We start from the raw sequence: 11379 nt of genomic DNA on the forward strand, positions 1-11379 counted from the left end.
AAAGATGTCTGAAGTTAACAAGTCAAGAAAAAGAATTGCAACATATTTTTTATAGTAATGGAAGTGACTGTCTTTGGTTATACATACACACAAGAGCAATGACTCTCCTAGGGGGCTGAAGTAAGGCTTCAGGGAGCACCATGGAGCAAAATGTATGTAGGAGTTGGGCTTTGCTTTCTCCCCTCCCCTGTTCAATAGTTGATCTGTTTTACATCTTGGGTTACAGTGAACTATTTAGCTGAAAAAAAAGTTTCTTTGCTTTCAAAATGTTTGGAAAACATCATCCTGGGACAAGATGCATCTGTTTCAAAGATCTGGATTAAAATCCTAAATTCTGGAGGGCCAAAGAAATTATAGATAAAGGTAAGTAGCTTTTATAATACAAATCTTCCTTGACATACAATGAGTTTACATCCTGATAAATCCGTCATAAGTTGAAAATATCATAGGTTGAAAATGTATTTAATACACCTAACCTACCCAACATCATAGCTTAGCCTAGCCTACATTAAGCATGCTCAGAACACTTAAATTAGCCGATAGTTGGGCAAAATCATCTGATGCAAAGCCTATTTTATATTTATATGTTGGATATCTCATGTAATTTATTGAATACCTTACTGAAAGTGAAAAACAGAATGGTAATACGAATACAGAATGATTGTAAGCGTATCATCAGTTGTTTGCCCTTATGATCGCTGACTGGGAGCTGCAGCTCTCTGGCCAGCATTACTAGAGAATATCGCACCACAAATTGCTAGCCCAGGAAAAGATCCAAATTCAAAAACTGAAGTTCAGTTTCTACTGAATGCATATTGCTTTTGCACCCTTGTAAAACTGAAAAATTTTAAGTCAAACCATTGTAGTTGGAGATCCTCTGTTTAATACATATCCATATAGTCTCTCCTTTGAAAATGGATTCTCTTCTATCCACAAACTCCTCCAGAAACCCTGATTTCCTACCTAATCAGGCCATAGCTTATTGAACCAAGAGTGAAGCTCACTGAAGTTTGGAGGTTTTAAATTTAGATTCTTAGGTCCTAGACTCTAGGATTTGAACATAGGAGTTGATACATACTTGGGAGCTGTGTGTGGCTATCTTTGCCATTTTGCAGGTAGATAATAAAGAAGGAAAGGAAGCAAAGAGGAGCTGAGGAGGTATTAAGGAGCCCCAGAGAGAAAAGATCTCCTCTCCTTTGCATTTCATAGTCCCCCATCCCTGATGAAACCATGAGATTCCATTATCCTAGCTCTTTCCAATAAAGCTTCCATTATGTTTCTCAAGTGTGCATGGGTTTTGTGTCCTTGAATCTGAAAAGAAAAAAGGCTTTCTATAAGATATAGAAGAAAATGCACAGACCTTTAGGGAGAGAACTTAGAATGATCTGAAGGTGATAAGAACAGTTAATAAATTAGTCCAAGAAAAAAATCATTGGAATTCAGAGAAGCTCAGAGGACAGAGATTAAAAGAGCACAGCCCATGAGCACCTGCAAGGTGACTTAGTGGCTGGAGCTCAGAGAATCTATTGAGATGAGGGTCTGGCGACTGGGAAGACCACCTATAACAGAGGAGTCTATCAAAGGCATGCATAGAAAAAGACTTTGCTTTCCTAGGGACAGAGAGAACTAAGGGAAATACCTTACCTTTGGGTTGGGGTTTGAAGTAGGGAAAATAAACAAATAAGGATATTTGCAGCTATAGGTAGAGACAGCTATCTAGAAGTGGTGATAGGAAGCCAGGAGTGACTAGCATGGACTGAGTAGCACTTGAATCTATCAAAAAAATTCCATTTAAGAAATCTGTTTTCAAGCAACTTACCTAATGTGCACATGACTTTTATCATGGCATTCCTATAAAGCACAGTGACAAAAATAATTTAGTAAACCAGATGCTGGGGCCTCCTGGTTCTATGAATTAGACTCAAGTGAACCATCCACATCTACCAAGTTTCATTCCTAAACCATCAAGGTTCTTGGCAAAAGAAGGATCTCCTGGTTGATAGGCTCCATTCAGGAAGTGCTACAGGGACAGACAGCATGCATTTGCTCTTTTTAGGAATGTCTACGTGCTGCAGCCCAGTGAATTATGGGGGAGGGAGAAGTTTGCTTTATCAAAGGGAGTATTGAAGGCATAAATTACTCATCTCAATAGACATGAACAGACATTTCTCCAAAGAAGACATCCAGATGGCCAACAGACACATGAAAAGATGCACATCACTCCTCATCAGGGAAATGTAAATCAAAACCACAGTGAGATATTACTTCACACCTGTCAGAATGGCTGCAATCAAAAACACAAGAAATAATAAATGTTGGCAAGGATGTGGAGAAAAAGGAACCCTTGTGCACTGTTGGTGGGAATGCAAACTCATACAACCACTGTGGAAGACAGTATGGAGGTTCCTCCAAAGATTAAAAATAGAACTACCCTATGGTCCAGTAATTCTACTACTGGGTATTTACCCAAAGAATACAAAACACTAATTCAAAAAGATACATGCACCTCCATGTTTATTGTAGCATTATTTAAATAGCCAAATATGGCAGCAGCCCAAGTGTCCATGGATCGATGAGGGGATAAAGAAGAGGTGGAATATATACATAATGGGTTATTACTCAGACATAAAAAAGGATGAAATCTTGCCATTTGTAACAACATGGATGGAACCAGAGAGTATAATGTTAAGTGAAATTAGTCAGAGAAAGACAAATATCATATGATTTCAGTCATATGTGGAATTTAAGAAACAAAATAAGCAACAAGAGAAAAATAAATGGACTCTTAACTATACAGAATAAACTGATGGTTACCAGAGGGGATGGGGTGTGGGGGATGAGTGAAATGGGTGAAGGGAATTAAAGAGTGCACTTATCATGATGAGCACTGAGTAATGAAGAGAATTGTTGAATCACTGTATCGTACACCTGAAACTAATATAACACTGGATGTTAACTACGCTAGATTTAAAGTAAAAAATATACTCATCTCAAAATTTCTGTGTGTAGGAAAAGGTGTTGCTATACCATATCATGTACCTCTGAGAAATTTTCTTTTGCCTTCCTGGACTCTTTTCTCTAATGACAGAGAAGACACTAGAAGAGTTGGCCTGCCATTTCTGAAAGGATCTGAACCTTAGCCTGAATTCTTGAGATAATTATCTGCAATGCAGCTTTATTGATCAAGTGCCAAATACTACCAGTTCATGAACATATTCAGGAAGACCACTGCCCTTAAAGATGTAGATATGTAGTAAAACAACATCTTTATTTTCTTTTCAAAATTACAAAGAGAATGGGTGCTCCTCTTAATTAATTAAAATCAAATGCTGCTTCTTTAATCTATGGATTTGTGTAATTCTGTAAATATCCTTCATAATATCAATTGCATAAGCCCTATTCAAGAAACATTTGATTTAACCCTGCAAAAAGGTTTCCCTTTTCTGATGAAGAGAAAAGAGACTCTGTATTTCTTATTCGGCGGTTACAAGCATATACGCACACACCTATTTACTTAAAAGCATTTTCCTTTTGCCCTAAAGATACATTTTCTTTTGAAATCAGTAAGGTTCCCCCCCCCAACACACACACACATTTGTTATTTTGGCTAATACGTGCTGTTGTTCAGCAAAACCTTCAGGAGTGTAGGTGGTGTTGGAGAAATCATAGGATTTAATGCACAAGCAATCTGGGAAACTGCACCCGGGGGCTATATCACATTCTGTACTCCATGTTCTTACACAGTGTCATGGCTCTTCTCAGAAGGAAATTTGCATTGTTGTCCTTGAGAATAAGAATAGATCAGAATTTGCTGTTATGTAACAATGATCCATTATTAGATGGTGTCTTTCACGCATGGTAACCAAGCTCCAAATGGACTTTCCATGGTCCTTACTCCACAGCTGACAGAGGCCAATCTGTTCTATCAGGTTTTCTCTGGTGTGATCCGCAGCCAACCTGCTTGAGAATCACCTCACCCTACGTCTACTGAATGCTCCACCATCCCAGCTACCCACCAGTTTTTCTACTCCTTAGGGCAGCAGTTCTTAAACTTCGCTGCACATTGGAATCACCCAAGGAGCTTTAAAGAATAATGATGCCTTGTTCCATCTCCAGAAATTCTGAATCGATGGGTCAGTGGTGTGGCTTGAACATTAGGGTATTTGAAAAGCTCCCTAAGTGATCCTAATATGTAGGCAAGGTTTAGAACCACTGCTCTAGGGCTCCTGAGACTGCGGGAGGGGAGTCTGATTATTTCCATGTCACTTCCCCTCACTGTGCTTGGCCTTGAGGCCTTGAAAGAACTGGTTTGGGGATATGTGCAAATTTGATGTGCAAATACTACAGAAAGCACTTCATGGGGTGCCTGGGTGGCTCAGTCAGTTACGCAGCTGCCTTCGGCTCAGGTCATGATCCCAGGGTCCTGGGACTGAGCCCCGCATCTGGCTCCCTGCTCAGCAAGGAACCTGCTTCTCCCTCTGCCTGCTGCTCCCCCTGCTTGTGCACTCTCTCTCTCTCTCTCTCTCTCTGTGTCAAATAAATAAATAAAAATCTTTAATAAAAAAAAAAGAAAGAAAGCACTTCATTTCTCACTCTTCGTAGGCAGAGGTGGTCTCTATCTTCCAAAAAGCTCTCCTCAGTATTGATGATCTTTGCCCTATAGGATGCTCATCTGCACTTTCCCCTGAAGTCCTACAAATAGTATCAGGAGTAAACAGTCTAAGAGGACCAACTATTCACAATCACACTCCAGTCTTCATAGCCTCTGGACTACGACTATATCTTAAGTGATACACTAAGCACAAAATGTAAAGAAATAATTAGGTACACTTTGATATTGTTGACAAAAATTCTTTTTTTTTTTTTTTTTTTTTTTTAAAGATTTTATTTATTTATTTGAGAGAGAGAGAATGAGAGACAGAGAGCATGAGAGGGAGGAGGGTCAGAGGGAGAAGCAGACTCCCTGCCGAGCAGGGAGCCCGATGCGGGACTCGATCCCGGGACTCCAGGATCATGACCTGAGCCGAAGGCAGTCACTTAACCAACTGAGCCACCCAGGCGCCCGACAAAAATTCTTAATTCTTAACTCTGGTTCCTTTTCTTCTGCCTCCCTCCAAAGTTCAGGAAGAAAATCCATGAGTCCCTCTTCTAGCTTCTTGCCATTCTTTTCTGTCTTTTTGCCTTTGCTTAAGCTTCTGTATTTTTGAAGTGCCTTTCTTCTTATTCCTTCTCTACCTGGTGAACTCATTTCATTGTGCATTTCCCCAAAAGCTGTTCCTCTAAATAGAATAAATTGTTTTTACATGCTTAAACTTCGTCTTGAACCTATTTTGAAGATTTATTTATTTTAGAGAGGGAGAGAGATGGAGAGAGAGAGAAAATGAGCATGAACAGGAGGGGCAAGGAGAGGAAAAGAGAATCTCAAGCAGACTCCATGCTGAGTACAGAGCCTGATACAGGGCTTGATCCCGAGACCTGAGATCACAACCTGAGCAGAAACCAAGAGTCAGACACTTAACCTACTGCGCCACCCAGGTGTCCCTTGAACCTATTTTAATGGCAGTTCTCATCAAATTGCATTATAGCTGGTTGTTTTCACAATTGTGGTCTTTACCAGATTAATCCAACAAAGTTTTAATGAGTGGCCAGGAGTGCCAGAACTTGGGTTAAGCAAAACAAAAATGACTGATATTTTTCTCTGCCCCCTCTACCCTTTAGGAGTTCATAGTGTAGTGAGGCAGATAACAAATCGTTACAGTATCCCTTGATAGATGCTATCAAATATAGATATACAATGGTAAGGAAATTCTAAGGACTTAGTGTTATTGTTTAAGATGGGAATACTTAATTTCTGGATGCCAGAATCATCCTCAATTGTTACGGGAAGTTGGATTATTTGGGTAAACAGCTAACCTTTGTCAAAATTCTCCTTTGGCAAAGTTGTACTGTCTCAGTACAGTCGGAAACAGTATTCTGGCTAGGATCAACTATTGGTCACCTACAGAATGGCTATTGTGATGACATGAGTGGTCTAGAACCTTTTTAAATTTTGTGCTACCTCCAAAAGTTTGGACTCATTTCTATCATTTCAAGATACAAATCCCCAGGTGCAGGAGGAAAAAGAAATACTGGGATTTGAATTCATTAAATTTGGGTTTGAACCTAGGCTCTTTTATTTATTTATTTATAGATTTATTTATTTGAGAGAGAGAGTGAGAAAGCACGAGATGGGGGAGGGCCAGAGGGAGGAGCAGACTCCCTGCTGAGCCAAGAGCCTGATGTGAGACTTGATCCTGGGACTCTGGGATCATGACCCAAGTTGAAGGCAGACACCTAACCAACCGAGCCACCCAGGTGCTCTGGCTCTATTATTTATTAATTAAGTGGCTAAATTACTTCATTCCCTGAGCATCAATTTATTTGTGACATGAAGATAAAAATGGAGAGTTCATGTGGCTGTTTGGATGATTAAATAAGATAATGCAGGTAAAGCACTTAGCACAGTGCCTGACACATAAAGAAAATTTAGCAAATGTTGATTTCGCACTATACACCTTCACAAATTATAAAAGAACAGGTTGCTCCAAAGCCAGAGGGAAAATGCCAGAAGACTTTTGGAATAGATACCAGCTGCTTGCTCCTTCTTTTATCTGGAGAGTAGTATCATTCCACAACTTTCGAAGCTTGTCAGCAGCTGAAGAGTTAATACCACCCCCAACTCCCCCACCCCCAGTTCCCTCTCCCAGTTTAGACTCAGGCCACTCAGGTTCAGAGCATCCTGTGTTCAGGGTGAGCAGAATTCTCGGCCCTCCTCCATCTGTGCTAACCTCTCAAGGCTGGCTGCTGGAAGAGTGCTCATGATTTCTTTCACTCTTCAACACCACACAAGGCCGCCTGGAGAAGAGAAAGAAGGTTGTTTCATCTGCAGTTCAGTAAATATCTCAGGGCTGGCAGAGAGCAAGAACTTGTAAAATGAAAGAGGAAGGGCTTTTTGATTCGTGTCTGGCTCCCCCAAACCCTGAGCAATCTGTTCCTGTTTAAAACAAAAAGCAAAACATGTTTCCTCAAACCAGTTTAAGAGAATAGTGATGACTAAGGCAGTATATTTATTTCAGCTGTCACAGGAGGCATGGATTCCTGGATTATTATTTTTAAAAACTCTTCTATAGTTTTGAAAATACTGGTTTCCTTCCTAGGGACTCTTGAAAAGAAATTCTTTTTTTTTTTTTTTGGACATTAAGATGCCAGGGGAGCAAGTTCTCCATTCTGAAACATTTCCTTGTTCAAAAGATTAGAAAAGTTGGTTCAGAAGACCACAGATCTAAAGATGGTTGAGCAAGGTTAAAAAAAAATTAATAAAGGGACAAGTGGAAATTATACTCATTCATTCTATAAATTACCATTAAGCACCTGCTGTGCACCAGAGACCATCGATATAATTCTGGGTGAACAAAGCTGAACAGGTACTTGACTCCTCATGGTTCTTAACAGCCTAGATTGTTAACAAGAAAACTCATCATTACAATCCAGTGTGATAAAGGTACTAATAGCAGAAGGGCAAGGAGGTATAAAAGAGGATGCAGAGACCCAGAGGATGAGCAGAACTTGGCCGGATAAAGAGAGTTGTGGGTGGAAAGGGTATTCTAGACAGAGGGAATAAGGTATCTTAAGGCTTAGAAATATGAGAGAGTGGAGTGGGTTTGAGGAATGAAATTCACTTCAATGTATGTGGATCATGAATGTAGCAGGAGGAATAGCTAAAGATGGGATTGGTGAGATGCCCATTATCTTCCTTTCAGCAGCTTGATGCTGGTAAAATGTGGACTTAGGATTGAGAGGAAGGTAAAATTCCTTGGAGATGTTGGCCCCAAACCATGTGCTCCAACTGAATCTTGCCAAGAGAGATGCATAACATGATTCCTTGTTTCCCATTTTGCGATTGTTTCATGCTGTTTATCGACTCCTCTTGGGGTTGCTTACCCTCAGACAGGTCCATGGATATTGGCACTACCTCAGATCTGACTCAAGTTTTCTAGATCCCTTGGGAAAATATAATTAGCACCACCTGACACCTTCCTTTGGAGTTAGCCCTACTATTGGCTTAGTTGCTCTTGCCCTAGGACCATTAGTTCTGGCCTCTTATTCTTTCCTTGCCAATTCACTGCAAGTCTAATTGTCAGTCTTGATAGTTCATTTCTCCTGGCCATGTTAGACTCCCTCCTCACCAAGGACTAAATGTTCAATAACCTCAGGGTGATCCTTTCAACCTGTTTGACTTCTCTGGTCCTGTGAATCAGATTCTCCTGCCCTTCAAGGCACCTCTTTCTGTCTACTGCTCCTAACCACAGAGAGTTGCTAAGTAAAGATTCATGGTTAAACCCAAAGGGCCCACAAAATACCTGTATTTCTTCCTTGGTCATTGTATATCAAATCTGTTGTTGTTCTTCCTCTAAATTCCTGCCTACCCTCATCCTCTAAAAGTTGTTTTGGATACATTTCTTTCTCTATTAACTGCCCCCCCAACCTTTCTTTATTTACCACTGCAGAAATACTGACAATCCTACTTTTCTTCAGCAAGTTAAGACTATTTTTGATCTTCCCCTTAACATATCTGTGTTTCTTTATCTACATTTGATTCTTCGTTCCAGGATCAGCTAAGAAGTGCCCTTTCTCTTCTCTTGCTTATGAATTGTTCTTTTTGGGGCTCCTTAACCAGGTTGAAGATCTGTATTTGTTTGACTTAGCATTGTTTCTGTATATACTTGTGGGCAAATCCAATTACATCCTGCTTCACCTCATGCAGAATTGACAAAATGAGATCTCTTCCCTTCTACACACTTTTTTTTTTCCATTTTGCAGGAGGAAAGAAAACACAATGTATTGTATTTATTAACTCAGCTGCTAATCATTTTCTGGCCTTTTTTCCATGATACCTCTAATAGAGTGCTGGGCATATAGAACAAACTGAAATACTGAAATTACCGATCAATTGATAGATTAAAGTAGCGCGTGACTCTTGTTCACCTCCACTTATCTCCTCCTTTCAAAGAACAACCATGTTCCTGGCACAGTTCATCTTGTCTAGCTAATTACCTCCATGCCTGATTTACCTTTTTGTTTTTTCTTGAATCAGTCATCACTTCTCTCTGGTACTTCTGATTAGGAGCTCTTTAGCCCACGAAAGGGCTCTTCTGTTTAAATCGGTTTCTACCAATTAGCTCTTATAATATAGTTCTTAAGAAATTGGTAGAAACTTTATTTTTGCAGCTACCCACAGAAAATCAGTGTGCAAATATTCTGCCCCTCAACTGAACAGGTCTTTTTTTTCTTTTTTTTTAAGATTTATTTGAGAGAGAGAGAGAGAGAATGAGCAGGAGAGAATCCCAAGCAACCACTGCCCCCCAACCAAGCATGGAGCCTGACTTGGGGCTCAATCTCATGATCCCGAGATCATGACCTGAGCTGAAACCAAGAGTCCAATGCTTAACCAACTGAGCCACCCAGATGACCCTGAACGGGTCTTTTAATTCACAATTATTTCCAGTAGTTTTTCTTTGAGTGAATCACTCTTGTTTGGCAGCTCGGGCAGGGTTCAATGTTGGAGGGCTAATTTATCCATGTTGCTGGGTGATTCAGTTAACCCCTTGTTATTCTAGGTGTTTTTGATAGATCCCCAACTGCCTCCCAGTATTCAAGATTCTCCACTGTTGGATTAGACAGTGAGCTGAACATGGATTTTGATGTAATAGCTAAGATATTTTTAATGTCTTGGGAAGGTAATGTGGAATAGCATTAAGAGTACTTGGTTGAAATTCAGAAAATTTGGGGTTCAGTCCTAAATCTGACAATTGCTTGAAAGTAAATCATCCTTAATCTCTCTGTGCCTCAAGTTTTAACTTCTAAAAAACAAAGTTTCCTTTAAGTTAAACATTTTGTGTTTCCTACGTTTCCAGTGCTACTGTGAAAGGAATATATTAGGGACTTATCTTTATTCCCATTATTCCATAATTTCACTGTAAGTGGACCTTGCTATGGGTCGTTGTAAGGTCATTTTTAGGCAATCTATAGGCACTATCAATTTGGAGACATGTCTCAGAATTTTTCTCATATTACCCGAGCCTGAGAATTTTAAAGGAGCTTACCCAAAGTCATATACCCTGGAAGTATAGATGTAGAGAATCTAGCTTGTATAGAAGATAAGATTAGAGGCAGTCTTGGAGAGGCAATATTCGAAGGGAAATTAGCTGAGAATTTTTCTGAAGAGAGATATGAGATATGAATCCTTAGATGGAGAGTACATTTCAAGTTTCAAGTAACCTAAATAAAATAAATCCACCTCAGGGTGAAATTGCAGAGTATCAAGGGTAACAAGAAAAATCTCACAGGCCAGCTAATCCCAAAAAAGACTATCCACCAAGAAAATTAGGTTTCCAATAGACTTTCCATCTGTAATCATCGATTTTAGAAGACAATGAAATAAACACCTTCAAACATCCTGAGGGAAAATAACTGACAACTTACATTTCTATTCCCAGCTAAATGGTTATTCAAAGGTAAGGGAAAACTGAAGACATTTTCAGGCATACATTCCACCCACATATCCTTTCTGAAAGAGTAACTATACCATAAAGACAAAAATATTCAGAGGGGACGGGGAGATGTAATAAAAAACAGCACTGAAGTTGAAAGATGTTGGTAAATTTAGGAAGAACAATTGGGTTATTAAAAATAGGAGCACCTGGGTGGCTCAGATGGTTAAGCGTCTGTCCTTAGCTCAGGTCGTGATCCCCAGGTTCTGGGATCGAGCCCCATGTCAGGCTCCCAGCTCAGCGGGGAGCCTGCTTCTCCCTCTCCTTTTGCCTCTTCCCTTGCTTGTGCTCTCTCTGTCTCTCTCAGATGAATAAATAAAATCTTTAAGAAAATAATAATAATACTGCCTTGTGTTAAATAATAAGAAATCAAAGCTATATAGTAATAACTTTATGGGTATGGGACATGTTCTAGGGTTCTAGGATCATTGTCTTGTTCAGCTGGAGGAGACACTGAATAATGTAGACTTTGTTAGAAAAACATGTGTCAAGTACATATGTTAGGGAAACCACTAGAAGAATAGAAATATAACCTATAGCTTCCACACCAACATAGAAAAACCTTATATTCCAACTGAATACAGGAACGGAGGTGGGTGGGGGAAACCACTGAACAAAAACAAAAACAGATGAATAAGGCCAAATGTATAACAAATAATAATCACTGAACATATATTATTTTAATCACGGGTCTTATTTTACAGAGTTTCGATTTACTCTAGATTTCCTGTGGGGTTTGGGAGGAGGGAAGGAGTGGCAAGGGGTTGGAAACCATCTAAAATACCAGTAT

Source organism: Halichoerus grypus, chromosome 8, assembly GCF_964656455.1.
Source record: "Halichoerus grypus chromosome 8, mHalGry1.hap1.1, whole genome shotgun sequence".
Lineage (NCBI taxonomy): Eukaryota > Metazoa > Chordata > Mammalia > Carnivora > Phocidae > Halichoerus > Halichoerus grypus.